This window comes from Populus alba, chromosome 12 (genome assembly GCF_005239225.2).
Source record: "Populus alba chromosome 12, ASM523922v2, whole genome shotgun sequence".
Lineage (NCBI taxonomy): Eukaryota > Viridiplantae > Streptophyta > Magnoliopsida > Malpighiales > Salicaceae > Populus > Populus alba.
In genome coordinates, this window is record NC_133295.1 from 10,951,021 (window position 1) to 10,979,020 (window position 28,000).

General features: G+C 33.7%; 1 long non-coding RNA gene and 1 pseudogene across 3 annotated transcripts; one reads left to right on the plus strand and one right to left on the minus strand.

Annotated features, from left to right (window-relative positions):
* Nucleotides 1-14: 14 nt before the first annotated feature.
* LOC118044788 (uncharacterized) lies at nt 15-27,509 on the plus strand. 3 transcript variants are annotated; one of them, XR_004686854.2, is made up of 4 exons: nt 15-284; nt 489-718; nt 26,811-27,206; nt 27,371-27,509. It is a non-coding gene; the product is annotated as an uncharacterized lncRNA (long non-coding RNA). The 3 variants fall into 3 exon arrangements; XR_004686855.2 differs by having other exon boundaries at nt 27,299-27,437; XR_004686853.2 differs by having other exon boundaries at nt 27,283-27,418.
* Nucleotides 1,232-28,000, minus strand: LOC118044787 (high affinity nitrate transporter 2.5-like; annotated as a pseudogene).

Sequence of the window (28,000 nt, forward strand, 5' to 3'; positions counted from 1 at the left end):
TACGGTGGGTAGAGATCCTCTGAGTCCAAATCTATTAGATGGATACGGTGGTCCTCCAATTGCAGACTTTGGGCTGATGCAGACTTGGTATTTACCTTTCCTATATCTCGGTATCCCCCCCTTGCTTTCCATGTGCTTCGAGGGATGAAGAAGCCAGTGCTTAAGTGTTGGGAGGATGGTGAAACCGTCCACAATGCTTTACCTTTCTACACATTTTAGCTTTCATAGCTTTGTAGCTGCTCCAGTATGTGAAGTACATCCTGACCTGGTACTGCTTAGAACAGGTTTGGATTTTGCCTTATTAGGTAGATAGCATAGCATTTCTTGTGCTTATGTGTCAATTTGCTCTTACTTAGCTCATCTTCTAATTAGGGTTGCAGTGCTCATGTCGATCATATATGATTTTAAACACTCCATATGCTGACTGAATTTACTGTGAATGATTGTGTGAACTTATTTATCTTCTGTAAATCCTTTTCTTCTTACAGGGAAAGTGTATAAGTTGCATAGTTCTAGTGTGAGATATTTGGCTTCTTTGTCGACTTATATGATCCTTCAAACACAACAAAGTGCTGAGCTTTCCCTGAATTAGCAGTTAAATATGCAAGATATCCCCCAAAGAAAATCCGTAGGAAAAAGTAAACCAAGATTGGCCGATCGAGATGCTGATGGGGAGTATATGACTGCTTTACCTGATCAACCCTCCACATCCAAAATGGTAAACTTCTATGACTAAAAGCTTGAATTTGCTATTCAATTGCTTGAAGCATGCATTATCTCGCTATGGTCAAGGATTTTGTGCTATAGCCCATTTAAGTGTGAGAGAAGGAAAGTCACATGGAAAATGTTTGAAAGTCCCTTTTCCAATATAAGTAGAAGAGCTTAAAACCAGTTAAAGCATGGAGCATTCCCAATTTAGCCAGGTCATCTGCAATGCCACACTTTTACATGGAACACATCTTGATATAGGTGATGATAATAACTTTCCAGGTTTTATTATTTTATGATTCTTATTCCATACATCACATGTATAGATACATCTCTCTATAATGCACATTATTCTTGAGAATGATTGTTATCATTTTTTTTCCTTTCTGAGAATTTTCATGAAAATGTTATTGATAAGACGAAGAATGAAAGGTTTAGGTGACCTGTTTAACCAGATATACTAGTAGTATACTGAACAGAGCAGATGTATAGTATCTTCTATGGAATAAATAATTAGCTCCTTCATTGTTTTTATAGAAATTACCAAATTAAAATTTGCAGTTATATTGTTCTGAAATAATTACCATGCATATGTTGACACTTCTTTGATTGAGGCTTTCTCAAGTAAAGTAAGCGTTTTCCATAGAATTGCTTCTGATGACTTTCCTCTGGAAATTAAGCAACATTTTCATACAGACCATGAGGTCTTACTATATCACAATAGGTGTACATGTCCAATGCTTAACTTTTCTTATGTTTTAAGAGCTTGCAGCCTAAAACTTGACCGTTATAGACATAATTCACACTACTTGCTCGCCTGGTGGGTTTCTAGCAGACACTAGAGAAGTGAGGCATGCTCTAGACATGTGTTGATCGGGTTTCATCTGCTGGCCTGGTTTCAGAACCTGCTCTTCCACCTCTTTCACTTCTGCTGTTATCCGCAAATTTTAAGCTTGCTTGATGTAGGCCTTTCTCCTTCTCCTCCGTATTCCATTCTGACAAATAGTACTCTTCCTCTGTAGCAACTGTTTTAGATGATGGACCACAAAACATTCCACCCCATTGTGGGAAGTATACAAAACAAATTGGAAAAGTGCAGCATATAATCATGACACCCATGAGCGTTATCCCTGTCTCTTTTGAGTATTTGGATCCTTTGAAAAAAATTAGCTGAGTTAGAACTGCACCCAGATTTCCACCACCTCCAGTCATACCAGATATTAGCCCTAATGACCTGAAAATAAGATATAAGAATGGAATCAGGAGAATTTTCATAGAAAATGATATGCATTTAATTAACCTGTACAAGCAGATCCATGGATGTTGCTAGTAGAGATGGAAATTCAATAAACATGATGGTACTGGTATTATTAGAAATCTCAACCAGTGTTCACTCTCCTATCTAGTTCCATGCAGTACATGTTGTGCAAAATCCAAGAAAACCAAATAATAACACAAAATAAAGGGACATATAACATGGTTTAACAAAGCCTACTCCACAAAACCTCACTATCAAATATTGGGTTTACAAGAACAAATTAATCACATACAAACACCTTAGTACCCAAAACCCGAATTATACCAAAAAATCACTCACAAGAAAGTACCACACAATTCTTTTGGATAAAGGTTTCGGCTACTGCTCTACTTTTTGGTTGCCACCACACACCATCTCTATTGGATGCACACATAAACTAGCCACTACATATGCTATTTATACTAGCAACAAGGTTCTTCTTTAGGAAATTTTTTTTTTTCATTAGAAAACTACTTTTAAGTCTAGCTTCAACAAGAAAAGTCCTTTTCCTAAACAAAATGCATCAACACATTCCATTCTTGTTCAAACAACTTGGTAGACAGATCTAGCGAGTTCATGCAGCAACGTTGTTTTGAAGGGAAGTCAACTATTTTGTTGTCAACATCAATAACAATATGCTGATATCAGCTCAACATTTGAGCTGTCAATTTAGTAGGAAAAAATGTTTAGTTTCAACTGTCTTGAATCTTGTGAACCAAAAGTCTGCATATTGGAATAAGTGAGAATGACTATTTGTAATTAAATTAGCCGGGTGGTTTTTAGTCAATGACTAGTTAGGTTTTTGTGGCGGTAAGATATATAGTCCTTTGTAGTGTTGGGAATATGACAAAGAAAAATTTAGCTAATAAAACTAGTCTCCCCTCTAGTGAGAGTAGTGGGAGTCGGGTTGGAGTTGTGAGTGATGGAAATAATTATCTAGCTTGTTTCCAATCATGTCTATTGTTTATCAAGGCATGTGAACTGTATAAGTACATCACAGGAGAAAAGAAGACCAACAACTAGTGACTCACTCAATGGGAGTCAGAAAACTCTTTAGTCATGTCTTTGCTCATCAACTCCATACAAATTTTGATTGCTTATGGTTATTTTTTTATTGGATTATTCTTTAAAAATTTGGAATGTTGCTTGCTAAATGTACTCATAATTGAGCAATGATCTTCACTTTTATGAGTTACAGAAAAAGATTCATGAAACCAAGCAATGTGATATGTTTGTAGCCCAATACTTTGTTGAACTAAGTAGTTTGTGGCAGCAGTTTGACTTCTTCCAAGATTTCTAGGCTGATTGTTCGAGTAACGTGGTAAATTTTCAAAAACTATTGGACAAGGAATGTGTTTATGACTCTTTAGATGGGTTAAACATTACATATGACATGTTAGAGTTCAAGTTCTGGGGAGAGAACCTTTCCCTTCCTTGAGGCAAACATATTTTCTTGTTCAACAAGAGAAAAGTACGAGAAATGCAATGTCGCATCTTGTTAATCATGGGAGGTCATGCATGATATGTAACTCCAATAAAAAAATCAAAAAAACTTTAAAGGATTTACACATCTTAATGAACCAAGGTTAGCAAACAAAGAACAATTGAAGTGTGATTATTATGGACGAACCAAACACTTATATCAAAGATAGTTGAGTGTCCAGTTCTTGATTATCAATCAAACACTTCAACTCTGTCTAAGGAAGAGGATTAAACACTTAGGCCCTATTTGGTATTGCTTCTTAACTTGCTTTTTATAAAAAAAAAAGGTTGAGAAGAAATACCAAACATGCTTTTAGACATCTTAAAGCCAAGTTTGATCTTCCTTGTTCATCCAACTTTGCTCATGTAGGTTTTCGAATCATTCACGGCACATTAGCAGAACGTGATCTTTCTAGATTGTCCAATTATGATTGCATTGAACTTTTGTGTCAAAAGTTATGGCTGTTTTAAATTTGGTCTGTTTATGTTTCAGAAATGTCAAAAAAAAAAAAAAACGTGTTAGTTAAATTTGTCTAATTAAATTTATTAAAAGTCTAAGTTTAAGGCTTGACTTCTGTCATGTTGAATTTTCCTAACTTTGGAGGGATGTTCCAATTATAAATATAGTATCAGAATATGTAATAAACACTTGTGGCCAAGATTTGAAACTTAATTCAGAGAATTAAGAGTTGTTCTTCCAGATTTTTTTTGTGAAGAACCCTACCTGACTTATCACTCTTCAATCACAGAGTGTGGCGTCGAAATCCTAGATTGATCTTTGTGGCGTCCATATCGACTTATCAAAGTATCATTCTAGTCTATCCTCCATCTTATTTACCTTATATCACTACAATCCAGTTTAAATACCCCAAGAAAGACAACACAACCAGACCCATCCTTCATCCATTTTTGTTAAAATCATTGTTGCTGATTTTCGAATCATTCACGACACATCATTTGATATCAGAGCATCTGTTGCGATCTAAGGCAGGAGTAAAAAAAAAAAAAAAAACAAGAAGAAGAAAGGTTTGCTGGAATTGAGGTTGATACACTTAATTATGGCTGGAGATAAAGAAGATTTGTTAAGAGGGTTAAGTTTGGAACAAGCACAAGTTATGGGCTTACAACGATCTCATGCTGAGATTCAGGATGAAATGACTGGAATTCATGAACAGTTGAATACCTTTATGCAAATGCTGTAAATAAATAATTTGCAACCCCAACAGAGGCAAGCACTTAGGGTGCCACGAAATGATATTATAGAAGCTGACGAAGATCCAAAGGGGGATGATGAGGCCGACGATAAGGTCAGACCAAGAAGGCAGAATTATAATCCTCCTAATGGTTTCAAACTTAAGATTCCACCGTTTAGAGGAAGTAGTTCACCCGAGGAATACTTGGAGTGGATTCAGAAGGTTGAAAAGGTGTTTGAATGGTATGAATATTCTAAAGAAAGGAAGTGCAAGGTGGCAGCACTTGAATTTACAGATTATGCTCTTTTATGGTGGGAAAACTTAAAGATTCAGAGGAGAAGGGATGGAGAAGAGGAGATTACAACATGGGCAACTATGAAAAGAGTGATGCAGAAGAGATTTGCTCTTTGATTATTATAAACAAGAGTTATACATCAGACTTCAGACTTTGCGACAACGATCTTTGAGCGTGGAAGAGTATATGAAAGAGTTTCAGTTTCTGCTGATTCGATGTGAATTGATGGAACCTCAAGAGCAAACAATAGTCAGATTTCTTGAAGGGTTGAGGAAAGATATAGCTAATGTTGTTGAATTACAGTCGTACATCTTCCTTGAGGAAGTTATAAAGCTTGCAACCTGAGTAGAGAGGCAGCAGAGACAAGGAGGTGTTCGAACTGGTGTAACTACGTCAAGCGTGGCAAGGGCTATTTTTACACCTACACGAACATGGAGCACACCTAACAAGATGAGAAGGTGGAGTTTAGTAAGGGGAATACCAGTTCTGATTCTTTGAAGGGAAAGGAGAAGGTGACAGAACATTAACATCTTAGGAGGTCTCGGGATATGAAGTGCCTCAAGTGCTTAGGACATGGGCATATTGCTTCGGAATGTCCAAATAAAAGGGTGATGATTTTGCATGGGGATCATGGAGAGTTGATCAGTGGAGATGAGGTTGAAACTGAAGATGAAGATGAGGTGCAAGTGGCTGGACAAGAAGAGGATTTCGAACCAGTGAAGGGAGATTTGTTGGTTGTTCAACGAGTTCTGAATGCACAAATTGACGTTAGTGATGAACAACATGAGAACATCTTTCATACTCGATGTCAGATTCGAGATAAAGTGTGTGGGATGATCATTGATAATGGAAGTTGCACTAATGTTGTGTCAACTACCTTGGTGGAAAAATTGGGTTTAACTACCCTTCTACATCCCAGGCCCTATAGTTTGCGATGACTGAATGAGAATGGGAAGATTCAGGTGACAAAACAAGTTTGTGTATCTTTTTTCATGTTACCACTGAGTTCTCAACAGGTTAGAGAAGATTAGTTACGAAGCCAACAAAAAGAGGTGACATCACGTAAGGGTGCTGTTTTGATGCAAGAAAAGAGGTCGATTGCATTCTTCAGTGAAAAGTTAAATGGAGCACATTTGAACTACTCTATTTATGACAAGGAGTTCTATGCTTTGATTCGGGCTTTGGAGGTATGACAACACTACTTGTCGCCTAAAGAATTTGTTATACATACTGATCATGAATCCTTGAAGTATCTTAAGGGGCAAAGCAAGCTGAATCGAAGACACGCTAAATGGGTGAAGTTCATGGAGTCATTTCCTTATGTCATAAAGTACAAGAAAGGGCAAGTTAATGTGGTTGCTGATGCTTTTTCTAGGAGGTATGCACTGATCTCTATGTTGAATGCAAGGCTGATGGGTTTTGAACAAGTGAAGGATCAGTATGCTAATGATTCCTACTTTGCTAATGTGGTTGCCGAATGTGCAAAGGGAGTTTGTGATGGGTTCTTTATACATGAAGGTTACTTGTTCAAAATGGGTAGAATGTGTATTCCTTCAGGTTTGTTACGGGAGTTGCTTGTGTGAGAGGCTCATAGTGGTGGTCTTAGTGGTCATTTTGGGGAGAAGAAGACTTATGAGCTGCTGAAAGAATATTTTTTTGGCCCAGTATGTTACGGGATGTATACAAGGTGATTAAAAGATGTGCTATTTGCAAGATAGCTAAGGGTAAAGAGAATGCGTATGGACTATATATGCCACTGCTTATTCCAGAGCAACCATGGATGGACATTAGCATGGACTTCGTACTTGGATTACCAAGAACACGTGGGAAGGATTCAATAATGGTGGTGGTTGATCGATTCTCCAAAATGTCCTATTTCATTCCTTGTAACAAAACTGACGATGCAGTACATGTTGATTTATTCTTTCAAGAGATTGTTTGTTTGCATGAAGTTCCTAAAAGCATTGTCTCTGATCGTGATACAAAGTTCTTAAGCCACTTTTGAAAGACTCTTTGGAGGAAACTTGGAACGAAGTTACTTTTCAGTACGGCATGTCATCCACAAACTGATGGATAAACTGAGGTAGTAAACTGAACTTTATCTTATTTGTTACGAGCTGTTATATATAAGAATTTGAAGAGTTGGGATACTTGTTTGCCTATTGTGGAGTTTGCATATAATCGTAGTATGCATGGGGCTACAAAATTTTCACCATTTGAGGTTGTGTATGGCTTTAATCCTTGTGTTCTTATTGATCTTGTTCATATTCCAATTGATGAGAGGACATCTATGGATGGAATTATAAAGGCAGAATTGATAAAGAAACTTCATGAGCAACTTCGACTACATATTGAGGAGAAAACAACAAAGTATGCTAAACAAGCTAACAAGGGGCGAAAGATGGTCAAGTTTGAACCTAGAGATCTTGTTTGGATTCATATTAGTAAAGGCAGATTTCCAAGCAAACGTAAGTCCAAGTTGATGCCAAGAGCTGATGGCCCATTTTGGATTATAGAGAAGGTGAATGACAATACGTATAAGGTAGATCTTCCTGGTGATTACAACGTATCCGCTACTTTTAATATTAAAGACTTGACTCCGTACTTGGATGATGATGACGATTCTGATTTGAGGACAAATCATTATCAACTCGGGGCAAATGATGTGCATCATGGGAATTATAATCTATCTCGTAAAGTTGAATCTAATATGCAAGAGGATTCAGATGGTCCAATGACAAGTGCGAGAGCGAAACAATTACAACGGACCTTGACTAATCAAATTGCAATGATTGAAGCTGCGTCGGAGTTAAAAATTAGCAATTAGTTTGAAATTGGTTCAAGGGTTCTTATTTGCCTACAATTGGAACTTAGAGATGGGAAAAGCCCTTAATGGTTCTTTTGATGCCAGGCTACTTGTATTTGGATTGATAATGCAAATAAGTGAAGGAATTGATGTTGTTTACTGTCAGAACAATAGATGGATTTTAACCCGAATTTGAAGTCATCCATTGCATGTGATAACAAGACTTATCTAGGTAAAATTCAAGTTCAGAATGTGATCTTTCTAGATTGTCCAATTATGATTGCATTGGACTTTTGTGTCAAAAGTTATGGCTGTTTTAAATTTAGTCTGCTTATGTTTCAGAAATGTAAAAAAAAAACGTGTTAGTTAAATTTGTCTAGTTACTTTATTAAAAGTCTAAGTTTTAGGCTTGGCTTTTGTCATGTTGAATTTTCCTAACTTTGGAGGGATGTTCCAATTATAAATATAGTATCAGAATATGTAATAAACATTTTTGGCCAAGATTTGAAACTTAATTCAGAGAATTAAGAGTTGTTCTTCCAGATTGATTTTGTAAAGAATCCTACCTGACATATCATTCTTCAATCACAAAGAGTGTGGCGTTGAAATCCTAGATTGATCTTTGTGGCGTCCAGATCGACTTATCAAAGTATCATTCTAGTCTATCCTCCATCTTATTTATCTTAAATCACTACAATTTAGCCCAAATACCCCAAGAAAGACAACACAACCAGACCCATCCTTCATCCATTTTTGTTAGAATCATTGTTGCCGATTTTCGAATCATTCACGGCACGTCATCATGAGCAAAGTTGCCCATGTTGATTCTATGTTGATCTTCTCTGTTCATCCAACATGGGCAACTATCAAAAGAGATTTGTTCCTGATTACTATAAACAAGAGCTATACATCAGACTTTGCAGCAAGGATCTTTGAGCGTGGAAGAGTATGTGAAAGAGTTTGAGTTGCTGATTCGATGTGAGTTCATGGAACCTCAAGAGCAAACAATAGCTAGATTTCTTGGAGTCTTTAGACATCTTAAAGCCAAGTTTCCCACAGACAGCGCCATTCTTCATCACTCTTTTCATAGTTGCCCATGTTGTAATCTCCTCTTCTTCATCCCTCCTCCTCTGAATCTTTAAGTTTTCCCACCATAAAAGAGCATAATCCATAAACTCAAGTGCTGCCACCTTGCACTTCTTTTCTTCAAAATATTCATACCATTCAAACACCTTTTCAACCTTCTGAATCCACTCCAAGTATTCCTCGGGTGAACTACTTCCTCTAAACGGTGGAATTTTAAGTTTGAGACCATTAGGAGGATTATAATTTTGCCTTCTTGGTATGACCTTATCATCAGCCACATCATCCCCATTTGGATCTTCATCAGCTTCTATAATATCATTTCGTGGCACCCTAAGTGCTTCTCTCTGTTGGGGTTGCAAATTATTTATTTGCAGCATTTGCATAAGGGTATTCAATTGTTCACGAATTCCAGTCATTTCATCATGAATCTCAACATGAGATCGTTCTAAGCCCATAACTTGTGCCTGTTCCAAATTTAACCCTCTTGGCAAATCTTCTTTATCTCCAACCATAATTAAGTTTATTAACCTCAATTCCAGCAATCCTTTCTTCTTCTTCTTCTTGTTTTTGGCTTTTGTATTAGATCGCAACTGATGCTCTGATACCAGATGATGTGCCGTGAATGATTCGAAAATCGGCAAGAATGATTCTAATAAAAATGAATGAAGGATGGGTATGGTTGTGTTGTTTTTCTTTTGGTATTTAGGCTGGATTGTAGTGATTTTAAGGTGAAAATAAGATGGAGGATAGACTAGAATGATATTTTGATAAGTCGATCTGAACGCCACAAAGATCAATCTAGGATTTCGACGCCACACTCTTTGTGATTAAAGAGTGATAAGTCAGGTATGGTTCTTCACAAAAAATCAATGTGGAAGAACTCTTAATTCTTTGAATTAAGTTTCAAATCTTGGCCAAAAGTGTTTATTACATATTCTGATATTATATTTATAATTGGAACATCCCTCCAAAGTTATGAAAATTCAACATGACAGAAGTCAAGTCTAAAACTTAGACTTTTAATAAAGTAACTAGACAAATTTAACTAGCACGTTTTTTTTTTTACATTTCTGAAACATAAGCAGACCAAATTTAAAACAACCATAACTTTTGATATAAAAGTCCAATGCAATCATGGTTGGACAATCTAGAAAGATCACATTCTGAACTTGAATTTTACCTAGATAAGTCTTGTTATCACATGCAATTGATGACTTCAAATTCGGGTTCAAATCCATCTACTATTCTGACCGTAAACAACATCAATTCCTTCACTTATTTGCATTATCAATCCAAATACAAGTAGCCCAGCATCAAAAGAGCCATTAAGGGCTTTTCCCATCTCTAAGTTTCAATTGTAGGCAAATAAGCACCCTTGAACCAATTTCAAACTGATTGCTAATTTTTAACTCCGACATAGCTTCAATCATTGCAATTTGATTCGTTAAGGCCCGTTGTAGTTGTTTCGCTCTCGCTCTTGTCATTGGACCATATGAATCCTCTTGCATATTAGATTAAGCTTTACGAGATGGATTATAATTCCCATGATGCACATCAAGACATCTTAAAGCCAAGTTTGATCTTCCCTGTTCATCTAACTTTGCTCATGTAGATATGTTAGTGATAGCTTTTAGCTTTTAATTCTTCGAACATTTCTAATTTTGATCCCTGGGTTATAGATTCAATAGCCAATGATCATATGACTCGGTCTATAATTTGTTTTTCATCTTACAATCATTACTTAGTTAAAGATAAAGTTCATATAATTGATGGTTCCCTAGCTCCTATTTTTGGTAAAGGTTCAATTCAATATACTACTTTATCTTTAACCTCAGTTCTTCATGTTTCCAAGTTCTCTTCTAATCTACTATCTATTAGTAAAAAGACCAAAGTTTTAAAGTGTAAAGTCTTTCTATTTTACTCATTGTGAGTTCAAGGACCTGAAAACAAAAAAAGAGATCAACTATGGTAGAGTGGAAGATGGCTTATATTTGTTAAATTCTGGTTTTGTTGGTTCATAAAACACAAATGGGTTCAAACATGGGTTGATGACCATTTCTAACGATGTTAATCAATAATTATTATTGTGACATAATTAATTAGGGCATCCATAATTTATAACACTATCTAAGCAATGTACTACAAAAACCTTATTTATGATGCTTGCAAATTTTCCAAGCATATATGTGCTATTTATTTCTCAACTAATAATAGCAATAAACTTTTTAAGTTGATTCATTCAGATCGTTGGGGTATTAGTCAAGTTGTTTTCTTTTATTGGTGGATTGTAACTTTTATTAATTGTTATAGTCGTACTACTTAGGTTTATTTGATGCATAATAAAAGTGAAGTGTTTTCTTACTTTAAGAGGTTTGATAACATGATGTACACTATTTAATGCTAAAGTTTAGATCTTGAGGAATGATAATGGTACAAAGTATATGGATGGAGTTTTTCAAAGCTATATGTTAGAACATTGGATTCAACATTGGACTCGTTGTGTAAATACGCCATATCTTAGAATGATGTAATTGAGACATTTACTAGAAGTTGCCAAATCTCTCATGTTCACAAGGAATTTTCTCAAAACCTATTATGGAGATCCAATTCTTATAGCAACATATCTCATTAATAGGATATCATTAAGAGTTCTTGATTTCAGAAATCTAATAGAGTTCCTTAAGGAACATGTTCCTCCATTGTCCCACCAAAAACTTTTAGGCGTGTTTGTTTTGTTTGAGATATTGACAAGTTATTGAGAAGTTGGATCATCGAGCATTAAATGTTTCATTGGATACTTTACTACTAAAAAAGAGTATAAATGTTATTATCCTCCAGGTAGAAAAAATGTTTGTTAGCGTAGATGTAACTTTTCATGAAAATGAGTAATATTTTGTCAACTCACACTTTAAGAGTTCTGTTATAAGAGTGAGGATATGTTCTTGGTATCCCCTACTCCTCATCTGGAGTATAATTTGAGGGAGAAAATCAAGTAAAGATAAATGAAGAAGATGAAATTTCAGTAAAAGTCGAGGAGTGTAGGAGTGATGAGGAACCAGGAGAGAGAAATAGTGTAGGACAATGATAGGGAAGCTAGAAAGGGAAAGAAGGAAAAAGTTTGACAAGTTTATACTCGTAAGAAAAATAAATAAAAGAATTCAATAAATCTATTATACCAAGCCATGAACCATCTTCAAATCCAACCTTACAACATACTCTTGACATTAAGTTTCCTAACTCTTCCATTGAAAATGTTATTTCTTTTATTGATTATCTTCGTATAGTTCTTAGAAAAGGAGTTTGAAGTTATACTGAATATCCTTTATCTAATTTTTTTTTCTTTCATATGATCGTTTATCACCTTCATATAGAGCTTTTGCATTCTTTCTGTCTTATAAGTCTATTCCTAAGAACGGTAGAGGAAATGAGAGCTTTGTAGAAATATAACACATGAGAGCTCATTACTCTTCCTGGTGGAAAGAGAGTGGCAGGTTATAAATGGGTTTTCTTTATTAAGCAAAAACAAGATGAAAATATTAATAAGTACAAGGCAAATCTAGTTGCTAAGGAATATAATCAAACATATAGAATTGACTATCAGTAAATGTTTGCTCGTGTTGCCAAAATAAACTCAATCAAGGTATTGTTGTCTATTGCAACAAAACTATGATTAGATTTGCAACAATTAGATGTGACAAATGCTTTTCTACGTGGTAACTTGTAGGAAAAAAATGTACTTTGAAATTCCTTCAGGTTTGTCTTGTGAGAAGACAAAGGGCAAGGTGTGGAAGTTGAGGAAAACATTATATGGCCTTACGAAATCTCCCTATGCATGGTTTGATAGATCCAACAAGGTAGTTGGTAGATTTAGGTACACATAAAGAAATGAAGACCACATTATTTTCATTAAACATTACCAAGACAAAACTACAATTCTCATTGTATATGTTGATGATATTATGATGATAATAAATGATCACGAGAAGGTTTTAATGTTGAAAAAGTATCTTGCAAAAGAATTTGAAATCAAAGACCTTGAGATGTTGCATTACTTCTTAGGAAATGAAGTTGCACGATTAAGTAAATGCCTTTTTATTTCTCCAATGAAGTAAATTCTTGATCTACTAGAAATAAGGATGTTGAGTTTTGGGCTAGTTGATTCCTCTATAGAAGTGAATCATCGCCTTGTCGATTATGAAGGCGAAGTAGTTGAAAAGGAAAGATACCATAGGCTGGTTGGTAGGTTGAATTATTTATTACATACTTGATCTGATAGAGCTTATTTAGTTAGTGTTATTAGCCAATTTATTCATGATCCTTGCACATCCTACCTTGATGTTATTAATCATATCCTTCGATCTTTGAATTATGCTTCGAGCAAAGGGTTTTTGTTCTCCAATAATAGGCACTTAAAGGTAAAAACTTTTATTGATGTTGATTGGGCTGGATTACTAGGTGATAAGAGATCCACATCTAGATATTGTGCTTTTATTGGTGGTAATTTGGTCTTATAGAGGGGTAGAAAACATGTAATGGCTCAGTCTAATGTAGAAATAATGAGCAATGATACATGGAATGTGCGAAGTTTTGTGGCTTAAAAATCTAATGCATGAGCTATGAATAATTATTGATCATCCAATGTTGTTTTGTGATAATAAAACATTTATCAACATTGCCTATGATCCAGTTCAACATGATCGGATGAAGTATATTGAGGTTGATAGACACTTTATTAAAAATAAGTTGATGAGAAAATTATTTGTATCGTATTTGTAAAAACTAAAGAACATTTAGTTGATGTGTTTACGTGTTTCACACTATTACTTTCAAGATGAGCAGGGGAGATATCTATGATTTATTAGGAGCAATTATTACTTTTATTGTGGAGTTAATAATAGTAAAGTAATCTTATATTTTTTCTTATATATACATATAATGTAGGTTGGTGCCAAAATGGAATGAACTGATATTTGTTGTCACTTCATCTCACATTCTTTCTCTTCTTTCTTCTTCCTCTCACTTTTGCACCATCCATTATCAATCTTTAAATAATCTTAGAAAAAACATCTCAAACCATGAGAACATTACTATCATTGCTCTCATCTACCATGGCAATCACAACATCTCTAGACGTTTTGCGACTTAGTTTCAAATTTTTTAACTAGACTTTCATCTTCTCATAACGGGATGCGATAACGGATGGATAAAGGAATGAGTGTGCATAATCATTTTTAAGTAGGCTTTCATCCACTCCAAGTTTAGAATTTGACCATTAAGTCTACCTCCTTGTGCCATATCCATACCATGGTGATCACAATCTTGTTTTCAAGAGTAACCTTCCATGACCAATTCTTTATCAACACTAGTACTCTCTACTTTCAAAACATATCATTCTCTAGTGAAATTTTTGTCATATCATTCAAACCCAAATGTGGCCTTCCAAATAGTATCATTTGTACCAATGACTTGTATGACTTGTGTAAAGACAATAATAGAAGGAGAGCTTGCTCTGCATCCTCAATTTTTTCTCTAGCATTAACTCCTTTTAAATTATGAAAGATGGTTATACACACTCATTCCTTTATCCATCCTCAAGGAGTACAAATCTAATTTTAAAAGAAAATGATTAGTCAATGGCTTAGAAGCATAAATACTCCAATTTTTCCCATATGCCTCTAGACGTTGACTTGCCTAGGACATTGTACTTAATCTTTGAAACCACAACCAATCAAACCTGATTCACTTTATTTTTTTGAACTGGGTTCAAATCAACATCCTTCAATTGTTTAGGTCTAGGATCTTCAATAATAATACCAAGTCCTTGAGCTGTTAAAACATCCTTCATCGTGCTTTGCTAAAGAATGAAATTGTTTTTCCCGTCAAACAATTTGATCTTAACTTTCATCACACAAATTCATGTCCTCACTATCTTCAATTATTTTGCAAAATAATTCAATCAACCTTAATATAAGTTATGATACTAGTTGTTGTGATAAACCAAGGCTTTTATACTAGTTGTTGAGCAAAACCTAAGCAAATCAAATAATAGCACAAAATAAAAAGGACATAAAATATAATGTAATTCAACATAGCCTACTTTGCAAAACATCATTATCAAATATTTGGGTTTACAAGAACAAATTAACCACACATACAAACATTTCATTATCCAAAACTTGAATTACATCAAATAATCAATCACAAGAAAATACCACACTAATTCTTGGTATTGCACTACTTTTTGGTATTGCACACACCATCGATGTTATGTTGGAGGCACAAAAAAACTAGCCGCTGCATATACTATTTATACTAGCATCAAGATCATTCATTAGAAAAAGAATCTTTTTTTTTATTAAAAAAATACTTAAAGTCCAACTTCAACAAAAAAGTCATTTTCCTAAACAAAATGTATCAACACATTTCATTCTTGTTTAGGACACCACACCATGAAACTACCAATCTAACCTAAACCAACTCACCAATTTAAGCCATAACTCAACAACACAAATACACGAGAATAGCTTATATCCCTGTATGGGTTGCCATGTATTTCCAAGTTGAAAATGACCTTGGAATTATACTTGTATTGTTTTTTAATAAACCATAGGGTCACTAACAATTTTTTTTCCTATTATATATTATTATGGTGTTTTAGTTTTTTTTTTTTCCTATTTTAAAGGATTAATTTTTCTATTTTATTTTTCATATTCAATATTACTAAGATTTTCTAGTTTTTTCTATATACAAGGTTGTAATAGCTTTCTAGCAAGTGAAACATGAATGAATAAAATTAAGTATTTCAAGAGTCCTTTTATTGTTATGGTTCTTATTCTTTGCTGGTTTTGACTTGTAACAAATCTTGTTATCCTCCGCTCCCATATGCGTCACAGAATATCAGAGCTCAATGATTCTTGGTGGTTTTGGTTAGAGGTAATAGATGACATATATCAGAGCTCAATCATTCATGGTAGTTAGTTGTTATGTGTTGTTGAATAACCATGGATGGATGAGGTCACACAAGAGGATGTGCTTGTGTAGAAGAGGATAAAAAGGTTTATTTTTGAAAAAAGATGTCTAAAAACTAGTGTATTGTTTTTTTTTTTAATCATCCATTGTTATTAGAAATCCTGGTGGTGAAATCCATGGTGGGGTGACCTGCACACAAGTGTTGTGTTAGGTATTCATGATAAGGCAGTTCTTATAAAGGTGTGTTAGGGATCCATAATGGAACCCCTATATAAAAGGATTTTTGTAAGCTTTTGGAGAAAAAAAATCAATAGGCTAGTGAAAAAAATGCTATGATGAGGGTGTAAATTAAATGTTTATACTAAGAGAATGATAATGAATAGGAAAATTTGGAATAAAAAGTTTGGGTACTAATTTTTTAAAAAGAAAATACAAAAAATAGCCCAAAAGGAACGCGGATAAAAAAATTGAACGTAAATGAGTTATATGGAGAACAAAATATTGGAATGTAATTTGGTGAAATTTTAAATAACTCAGCTTAGTTTTCATATAAATAGGTAACAAAATATGAGATAAATTACCTAGTAAACTCGAAAGGTTACAAAGGAAGGATATAATGAGAATTTTTGAAATTGTTATTTATAAATACATAGCTCATGGTCGGCTATGCAAGGAGGAAAAAGAAGAAGAGAGAAGCTTGGGAGATCTTAGAAAACCTTGGGAATAAAAATAAGAAAATTAAAGAGAAACCTTTCAAATTTATGAGAGATAAATATCATAAACACAAAATCAAGAGAAATCAAGTGAAGGGAAGTAAAAAGAAGTGGATTTGAGAGAGTGATAGTCACGGAAACAAGGGGAGAAAGAGGAAGAGATAAAAGTTGATAAAAAGCTTGTTCATCTTACAAATTCTTCTTGATTATTTGTGATTTAAAGGTGAGAATCCCTTTTACTAAGAATAATTGTGTTTTTGATGAGATTAGAGGTGTGATAGTTAGGGCTTATAATTATGAGAAATTGAATTTAATAAGTAAAAATGATATTGATTAAGTTTTTGATTTAATTGGTGTTCATGTGGATTTAATTGGTTTAGCGTTAATTGAATATGTTCTAATGCTTGAATTAGGAGAGAGTTGTATTTAGGAGATAATTTTATTGATTTTAATGTTATGAAATTTGTATTTAAATGGGTTGATCGAAGTATTTAATGCATGGAAATTAAATGAAATTGCATAAAAATTGGAAGGAATGCATGGATTTTATTTATGAGGAGTTGGGTTAATTGAAATTGTTAATAAATTTAATAAATTTATGTTATTAATTATATGTAATTGGAATGGATTGAGGAAAATTGAGAAATTAGAAAAAGAAAAGAAAGAAGAAATAATTGAAATGTGATTTATAGCGAATCGTAAGAGAAATTATGATATATAAATGAAGTTATAAGATGATGAAATAATCATGTATTGATAGGGGATGCCTTAATAGCTCGATCGCAAGCGAGAATAGGTGTTTAGGCTTCACGAGTAGCAGGTAGGTGTTTAACACCTATTCTTAATCATGTATTATATTGGTTGATTTATTAGAATTATTAAATTAATTGTTGTTGATCTAACTTGTCATAAAAGTAATTAAATCGGTGGAATAAGAATAAGGATTTGTGATTTGATTAGTTGTTTTGAGGATGGAGGATAATGATGTCAATGGCTCTGTGACATTAACATTTATTGATTAATCGTTTCTGGATAATAAGGAAGGCTAATGATGTCAATACGAGGATATTGACATTGTCATTATTGATTAGTCATTCCCTGATAATAGGGGAGGCTAATGATGTCAATACAAGGATATTAACATCAATATTTACTGATCAGTCATTCCTGAGAGATTAGAAAGACTAATGATGTTAACACGAGTATGTTGACATCAACATTTATTGATTAGCTTATTGGTGGATTGGTGGCTAATGATACTAGGTAATGTGGTATCAATATATTTTTTATTAATGATACTAAGGTGAAGATGGTTAATGAATATCAATTTGAAAATTGATATCAACATTGAGTTGTTGATATGAATTTTATCAAGTAAATGATATTTAGTAGTATAGAAATGATGAAAGTTAAGATATTGCTTTAATTCTTTATTGTTAGAATTATTATTATTTACTTGGTTTGTTTATATTATTTGTTTTAATTTTAGGTTCCTCACATTAATACTTGGAACATTCTATTTTAAGGGAAAATTTGCTGTAATTTAAGTAGAATTGTAAAAAAAAAATTAAAAATCAAGTTGTTACTAATATTTTGACGTGGTCGATTGAAAAGTGTGTTTAATAGTTGGGATGTTACATTTTGGTATTAGAGTTAAGGTGATGGTTCGATGAATTGGTGTATTAATGCTAGAATTGAAAATGATATCTCAGGATTGTTTGAACCAAACAAGAAGCCATGAATGACTCCTTAGTTCAAGGAATAGAGTTGAGAATTCATTATGAAGATGATTAGAGAGAGGACCTATTGGCAAATACTACCTCTCATATGCTTGTCGTATCGGTGTATTTTAAGTAGAGTGAGTCAGCACGATGTTAGGATGATTTTGCATCATTACGAGCATATATTCCATAACCTAGTACATCAAAGAGATCGAGGTAGACAAATAAACCCCTTATAAGTGGCACTAGTAGATGTATCTACATCGTTACCAACTTTGCAATATTATAGCAGGTTGTTAGAGTGGGGATGTCAGGATGGTTGGGGCTTCCAGTATAACACCATCTAGGGTAGAGAAAGTGGTCACCCTAGTACATTGGGTGAAGGATATACAAGAGATAGGTTGTGTGACATATTCAAGATAGAAAGATGATGAGCTTGCAAGGCATTGACTGAGAAAGGTTGAGAGAGTGATGGTTTAAATACCAGTGCTGAAGGAGTCATGAGTTAATTGTGTAACTCAACTATTATTAAACAATTCCCATTCTGGGTGGGAGACAGTCAGAGAGAGGAGATCCAAAGAAGTTCTAATATGGAAGAACTTCAAATAGGAGTTTGAAGAGCGATATTACTTATGGCAGTATAAGAGATAAGGAATAAGAGTTTCTAGATCTAAGATTGAGGGATATGACTATTTTGGAGTATGAGAAGCGGTTTTAAGACCTTTTTATTTTTGCTTCTGCATATCTTCCTACTAAGCACTGTTAGATAGAGATTTCTTGATGAGCTTAGACCGGAGCTCAATTGGTATTGATAGCTATGTAGTTTCGGATTGTGCAAGAATTGGTACGGGTTGCACAAACTATGAAGAGAGCGATTTAGGATGATTAATGGTAGGGACTGAACAAGGAAAAATTACGGGGGCTAATAGGAAGGAGATAGTATTGTCTATCAGTAGACCTCCCCTTCCGAAAAATAAAATAAAATGGGAAAGATAGGTAATTATCTAGATAGTTTCAGGGAGGAATGAACTTTACTCTAGGTAAGAGTATAAAGGATCTATGCAGATGAGTGTCGGAGGATCTTTTAATGGCCAGGCCCATATAGGGGCTAATGTTGCAGTAGGGTCTACAACGTAAAGAGGAGCCACATCTTTTCTGTACGAGGTGCAATTTGAGGCACCCTGAAGATTGTTCAGCTACCCTAGGAAGGTGTTATATTTGTCGAGGTGAGGAACATTGATGAAGGGATTTTTAGTACTTGGGCAAGGGTTGTTATTATTATGGAGAGATAGGTTATAAGAAGTAGTGTCCTTGTCGTGCCATAAAGGGTACTTAGGGACAAAATGCTACTACACAAAGCAATCAATAATATATTATAGTGGATAGACCTACGAGGCCCACTTAATCTAAAGCGAGTGCTAACTGAGGATGCCCCCTAAATCTTAGAAAGGAAGGACTCAAGGTAAAGCATACCATTTGACTTAGGAGGATATGAGTGCTGCACCGGATGTGGTTATATGTACATTACTATTAAAGTCCTTGCAAAGACATGTCTTGATTGATCCAATAGCTAGTTATTCAATTGTGTCATATGAAATTATGGACAAACTACATGTAATACCTTGTAAAAGAGTAATTGTTAGTACACTGTAAGAGAAAACAAAGATATTGATAATGTTTATAAATGGGTAAAACTGTATATTGAGGGTTATAAGTTGAGGGTAGATTTAATGCCATTGGAGTTTCATGATTTTGATCTGATTCTAGGTATGGACTGGTTAAGTGTGCACCATGCACAAATGAATTGTTTCACCAAAATGGTGATTATCTAGAAGAACTATCTAGATTGTATCTGGCGAGGGAGGTTGAGGTTTTGATGGAAAATCTTCTATGAATTGCTCCTATAATGCAATCTCCATATAGAATGTCACATATTGGCTGAATCGAAAATCCAACTCTAAGAACTACTAGATAAAGAATTTATTCGACCTAGTAACTCATCCTAGGAGCTCCAATATTGTTTGTGAAAATCCAACTCTAAGAATATTGTTTGTGAAAAACCTATGCTTCTAGACAGCTAAAGCCACTTGAAGTGAATTACAATAGTAATGTTTGCTTTGAGAATATGAAGATATTATTTGTATGGGACTTATATACATATTTTAACTGATCATAAAATTTTAAGGTAGTTATTGTCGCAAAAAGAGTTAAATATACAAATTGGGAGGTGGATGAAGTTGAAAAAAAATTATGATTGTAGTATTGATTATCATTGTAGGAAGGCAAACGTGATAGTTGATGCCTTGAGCCTGAAGAATAAGACAATAATTGGTGGTTTAATAATGGGGGATAAAAGGGAACTATTAGAGTTGGCTAGGTTGGAGGCATAATTAATGGTAAGGATGAAAAGATTATCATTTGCAAGGTTTGTGGTATAATCGATGGTGGAAGAGAGGATTTTAGAAGCTTAGAGCAAAGACAAGGCATTAGAAAAGATAAGAAAATGAATGGAGTCACATCCAAATGCACCTTTTAGTATATTAAAGGTTGGGATGTTAGTAAGGGGAAGAAGAATTTGCCTACCTAATAAAGGCTTTAAAATAGGAAATCCTTAGTGGAGCACATGAGTTGAAACTTGCCATTCATCCTAGAAGTACAAAGTTTTATAGGGATTTCAAGGAATATTATTAGTGCCCTAATATGAAAAGAGAAATAGCTGAATTTGTGGTAAAATATTGAATTTAAGCACTACTTTTCATACACAGATAGATGGAAAGTCAGAAAGAATGATTCAAATTTTGGAAGATTTATTGAGATCTTGTATGATAGAGTTTGGAGGACATTTGAAAGATCATTTGTTATTGGTGGTATTTACGTACAATAACATCTATCAAGCCACAATTGGTATGACATCTTATGAAGCGTTATATGGAAGGATGTATTGCACTCCTATTTGTTAGGATAAAGTGGGTGAAAATAAATTGTTAGGGCTAGAACTGGTGCATATAACTACTGAAAAAGTGAAAAAAATTGCAAGAAAGAATGAAGGAAGCCTAGGATAAACAGAAAAGTTATGTAGATAATCGAAGGATACCATTGGAATTTCATATGGGAGATCAGGTGTTCCTTAAAGTCACACTATGGAGAAATATTATTTATTTTGGAATGAAGGACAAATTGATGCCAAGGTATACTTTGTCTTTTCAAAATTGTTGAAAGAATTGCCTCGATTGCTAAAGTTGGCCTTATCCTCACACCTGATAAAGATATATAATGTATTCCATGTGTCATTACTTTGAAAAGCACCACAAATTCTTATGGAAGTTCAAGAAGATTTAACTATTGAAGTGTAGCCGGTACAAATTCTAGATTAAAGTATAAAGGAGCTAAGGAATAAAAAAGTGCCTTTGGTGAAAATATTATGAAGGAGCTCTTAAATTGAAGAAGAAACTTGAAAAAGAGAGTTTGAAATGATGAAGAAATATCCTATATTATTTTCTCACATAGGTGTGAATTTAAATTTCAGGGACAATGGTTTTTTAGGAGGGGTTAATGTAAACCTCTGGATAAAAAAACTCAACAGGCTAGAGAAATAAATATAATGATTATTGTGTAAATTAAATATTACACTACGTGAATGATAATGAATAAGAAATTTTGGAATAAAAAGTTTAGATACTATTTTGTTTTAAAAAATAAAAATACATAAAATGGCTAAAAAAATTAAAAATACAGAAACATGAATAACAAAATGAATGGAAATTAGTTATGTGGAGAAACAAAATATTGGAATGCAATTTGGTGAAATTCAAAATAGCTTAGTTTAATTATCAAATAAATAGGTAACGAGATCTGAGATAAATTACTCAGTATACCTGAAAGGTTACAAAGGAGGGATATAATGAGAATTTTTAAAATTCGTATTTATAAATATATGGCTCATGGTGAAAACCTTAGGAAAGAAAATAAGAAAATTAAAGGTAAACTTTGCAAATTGGTGAGAGATAAATGTCCTAAACACTAAATCTAGAGAAATCAAGTGAGGGGAAGTGAAAAAAAGTGGATTTGAGAGAGTGCTTGTCGCGGGGAGAGAAAATGGATAAAAAGCTTTTTTTCTCTTACAAATTCTTCTTGATTATTTGTGATTTGAAGGTGAGAATCCCTTTTGGTAAAAATAATTATGTATTTTTATGAGATTAAAGATGTTATAGTTAGGGTTTATAATTATGAGAAATATAGTTTGATGAGTAGAAATGATGTTGATGAAGTTTTTGATTTAATTGGTGTTCTTTAGCATGTGAATTTAATGAGTTTAGTGTTAATTGAAAGAGATTGAAGAAAATCAAATGTGTTCTTGTGGTTGAAAAATTTGGCCAACACATCGTATCTAGGAGAGAATTTTATTGATTTTAATGTTATAGAATTTATGTTTAAATGGGTTAATTGAAGTATTTAATGCATGGAAATTAAATGAAATTGGATAAAAATTGGAAAGAATGCATGAATTTCATTTATGAGGAGTTGGGTTAATTGTAGAAATTGTGAATAAATTTAATTAATTATGTTATTAATTACATGTAGTTAGATTGGATTAAAGAAAATTGGGAAAAGAAAAGAAAGATGAAATAATTAAAGTGTGATTTATAACGAATTGTAATAGAAATTATGATATAGAAATGAAGTTACCAATTGTTGTGATAACAAAATAATTCTATATTGATAGGGGATACCTTAGTAGCTCGATCATATACGAGGATAGATATTGAGGTTTCACGAACAACAGGTAGGTGCTTAGCACATATTATTAGCCATGTATTATATTGGTAGATTATTAAATTAATTGTTGTTGATCTGACTTGTCATATAAATAATTAAATAGGTGGAATAATAGAGAAGTCTAGTGATGTCAATACGAGGATATTGGTATTGACATTATTGATTAGTCATTCTTGGATAATAGAAAAGGCTGATGATGTCAATATAAGGATATTGGTATCGACATTATTGATTAGTCATTCTTGAATGTAGAAAAGGTTAATGATGTCAATACAAGGATAAGAAAGGAACAATAGTTGGTGACTGTAGTGTCAGTGACTAAGGATAAGAAATGAACGATAGTTTATGACCATAGTGTTAGTGACTAGGGATAAGAAATGGATGATAGTTAGTGGCCGCAGTGTCGATGACTAAGGATAAAAAAGGAACAATACTAAGTATGAGATATGGAATGATACTTAGTGAATGTAGTATCGGTGACTAAAGATAAGAAAGGAGCGATACTTAGTGACTGTAGTATTAGAGACTAAGGATAAGACAGAAAGATACTTAGTGACTGTAGTATCGGTAACTAAAGATAAGAAATGAATGATACTTAGTGACCGTAGTATCGGTAACTAAAGATAAGAAATTAATGATACTTAGTGACTATAATATTAATGACTAAGGATAAAATATAGAACGATACTCAGTGATTGTGATATCGCCAACTAAAGGTATGATATGGATTAATTCTTAGTGTCCGAGGTGTTGGTATCTAAGGACATTGCATGAAATAATACTTTGTGAAAGTAAGACTGGAGCTATGAATATGGCAAAAGTTGCTACTTAGTAACAAAAAAGATGGTGACCAAGGGAAAAGAAAAACTCGACACTAGTAGTCAGGAGGACTAAAGGAAATGAATTGTAATACTTACTGATTAAAATGGTAGATAACCAAGAGATTGAAGTATTGTTGTTTAGTCTTAAGATATTGATGTGGGTGATGAAAAAAAACTTAAGTCATCCTAAAAAAAATGATTTTTATGAATGATAATAATATAATAAAAATGACCATGATACATACGAAGTTATAAACACATGAATGATATAAATTGATTTTGTTAAATAACGATGAGGCTATTAATGATAGAGAAATCGAGTGTGATGTTGTGAAAACTCTTATTACTTAATAACTGAAAGTATATGAATTAATGAATGAGTATAATTAATCTATATAGTAGTTAAAAGATCAATAATCTACATAATGAAAGGTGTCATTCAGTTAGTTGTAAACTAATGGTATAGAGAATAAATAGAAAATTAAATGTTTTATGAATGTAAAACTTCTCGATGAGTAACCATGTGATTAAGGTGATGCTCATGTATGGAAATTGAAAATGCATAACTAGCATGTCTTGGTTGTGCTAGGTGATGATGCCATGTGCATGCTAAATCATTTTAGTAATATTTTTGGAAATATTAAATATTGATGCTTATTTATGTGTAAAGGAATATGGTAAAATACATTTTACACAAATAATATTGTGAAGAGAGTTGTTTACCAATTGTAATTGATCTTAACCATGTTTCATGATCGATTATGGATGATGGTTAGTTGATCATGGTCAAATTTGGTTGGAGGACAATCATGGTTAATTGTTTAGGAGAAAAGATTTTACATTGCTTATGTAAGCTCTACATGATTATGTTTGAGAATCATGTAATGAAATGATCATTTGGATTTGAACAATAAGTTATTCTTTGAAGTAATATATACATTCTACTTGAACTAAAAAAAGAATTTCTAGCAATGATTTGATTAATAGGCCAATGGTAAAGAGAAAGAATCAATTGTGATTGTTGAATAGAGTGATGAACTCAACATAAATTGAAGCATGAAAAATATGTGTTTAATGGACTAATGAACCTTAGAAATTAAACATGAATCATGGATTAAGGAACCCATGATTTGACCATGGGTTTTTTCTCTAGAGGTCACTAGTTCGAGTCTTACAAACCTCAGGGTCACTAGAGGCTTACATGGTCGTTAACTTTAGAGTCCATAGGATTAGTCGAGTTGTGTTCAAGCTGGCAAGGACATTCACATTAATATAAAAAAAAGGAATCAATGATTTGAATTATTGCTTGAAAGTCGATTGTTGTGTTAAAATGAATGACAACATAACTAAATTATAATATAGGAATTATAGTTACCATGGTGGCCCAATGATCTTATTATTGTTGCAATCTAAGTCTAATCATAGAAATTATAAGGTAACTCTCTTGAAGAATAAATGAATTGAAAGAATAGTGCGTATGAAAAGGATCTTCAAAGAATCTATATTTTAAAAAAAGGTAAAAGAATTATAATATTTCAAAAGAGATATTGAATTGAATTGGGAAAAATGGAAATGAAATATGTTAAATGTATAAAATAGATAAAAGTGACTAAAAAAGTATTGATAATGTGAAGTTCATTTATGACGCTTTCAAAAATACTAGTCTAGTTAATTATAAAATTGTTGAGTTGATAAAATTAAAAATTATATGTGCTTGTAGGTATTTCATGTTTATTGTCACAATTTTAAAAATTATATCCTATTTCCTTTTATCTTATTTATGTATGATTTGATAAATTCACTATATAATGTTACATGTAGACTTAGAGAGCGTTTGGAAACACGGGCCAACCCGCGTTTCCAAAAAAAATATTATTTTTTTACTAAAAATTAAATTTTTTTTATATGTTTTGGATCGTTTCGATATGCTGATCTCAAAAATAATTTTTTAAAAATAAAAAAAATATTATTTTGATGCATTTCGGAATGAAAAATACTATGAAAAGCAATTGCAACCGCTACTATACTCCCAAACAAACTTGTATAATTTCACCAAATAAGGTGTGGATTGTATATTTAAGTGCAGATGTTAAATTTTAAGGTGGTGTTACAGAGATCTTGAACTTGCAAATGAATTGTCGAACATATTGTTTTATATGGAACATTGGAAATTACATGTGAGATTGAATTGGTGAAATGTATGTCTAGATTCTAGGTGTTGTCGTTACAAGTGTTATAGGGTGGATTGGAAAATTAGGTAAGGTTTCTGTTTAAGAGCTTAAATACCTTGCTGAAATTCGTTAAGGAAGAAAAATAAAGGTATGAATGATTGGAAAATGCAATTAAGATTAGTAATGAAAGAAAATGAATCTTTCATAGAATAGAAAATTATATTGATAAAGGAGTTCATCTCAAATGTTTAAAAGTTTCTCAAAAAAAAACAAAAATTACCATGTTTTACTCATATATAATAATTAAAAATGTGAAAGTTACATAGAAATTGAAAGGGAATTTTCTGGTCGTTTACAAACCAGGGTTTTTTTCAGTTTTTTTTATATAAAAGATTTTAATAATTTTTTCACAAGTGAGATAAGATTGAATAAACTCAAAGTATTTTAATTAGGTATTTTTAGAGCATTAGTCTTTTAAATGTTTAGACTTGTAGCAAACTCTATTCTTCATCTTGTTAGGGAATGAATACATTAGTGAGCATTGAGCAACTGAATACGTGAGGCCTGAACATAGAGTAATATTTTAGATGTCATGTTTTTATGATCTGGTAAAATTTACACTATGCTAATTCTAAGCTTTGCCGTGAAAAAACTTTTTGCTCTTGTGAAGGTTACCATACTTTGTCTATTTAGTTAAATCGTATGCTTTCTAACAGCTAGAAAGACTCTGAACTCCTAAAACTAAAACTTATGGTGTTTACTTGGGCTGCAGATAATATTGGTGCTAACGAACATGGAAGAAATCTTACCTTCGAGAGACAAACGGGACCACCCCAAAGGTTAGTCCGCATGCTGCTTGACAGAAGAAAGAGAACACAATCATCACCAAAATAGATGTGCCTAAAGATTCAACTCGTCCAAGAATGATGCAGAACACACCTCCCAAGGTCTGCACACTATCCACAAAGCCCACAACCTGCCCCTCATCCCAAACCTCTTCGCCACTGCATCTGAGATCAATCCTCCAGCTGGTCGAGAAACTATGTTTGCTAGACCAAAACTTGCTGCAATGATTCCTGCTGTATGGAGTTTGAGGTCAAATCTGTCATAGAAGTATTCCGCAATAATGTTGTCTACTGTCAGCTCTACTCCAAAACAATACCCGTAGGTGAGTGCCAGGATCCACCCTCTGTAATTTGTGATTCCATGATAGAAGACATTTGATAGTTTATCTTTTGGTTTAGCCCCTGCTTTCTGCAGCTGCCTGAAGTTTCCATCAGGCAAGTCCTTTCCAAAGATCAACACTGCAAATGCTGATAGTGTCTGAAACAGGGCAGGAATGAAAAACGCAATTCTCCAGGCTGTAAACTTGAGTGCTCCAATGTCACGGATGAGGCCAAACACAAGGGGCATGATTAGTTGTGTTGCCCCACCACCAAGGTTACCCCAACCTGCTGCAACACCGTTAGCCGTGCCGACTACTCGAGCAGAAAACATGGAGCTCATCCAGAATTGAGTTGAGACAAAAGTGGCCAGAGAGAAGCCTGTGAAAAAACGTACGAGGAGAAAAGAAGTAGGAGATGAGGCAATAGAAGTGAAGTAAACTGCCGGTGCAGTGAGGAGGATCAATGAGGCAGAGGCAAGACGGGGTCCGAAAAGGTCACAAGCAGTCCCCAAAGCAATTCTAGCAAATGCTGCACCAGACACTGATGCAATGCCTGCATTTCCGATGTCAGTGGCAGTGAGGTTGAGGTTGTCACGTATGATAGGAAGAAGGGGTGGAGCTGCAAAAGTAGAGACAAAACAAGCAAAGAAAGAAACCCAAGACAGATGGAATGCCCGCATGTGGGGAGCAGCTACTGAGAACAAACGGAACTCTGTTGCCTTGTGCTCCGAGTCCACCGGAAGAGTGAACTTTGGAGACTGAGATTCCTTCTCGGTGGCTTTCCCTTTCATCTCCAT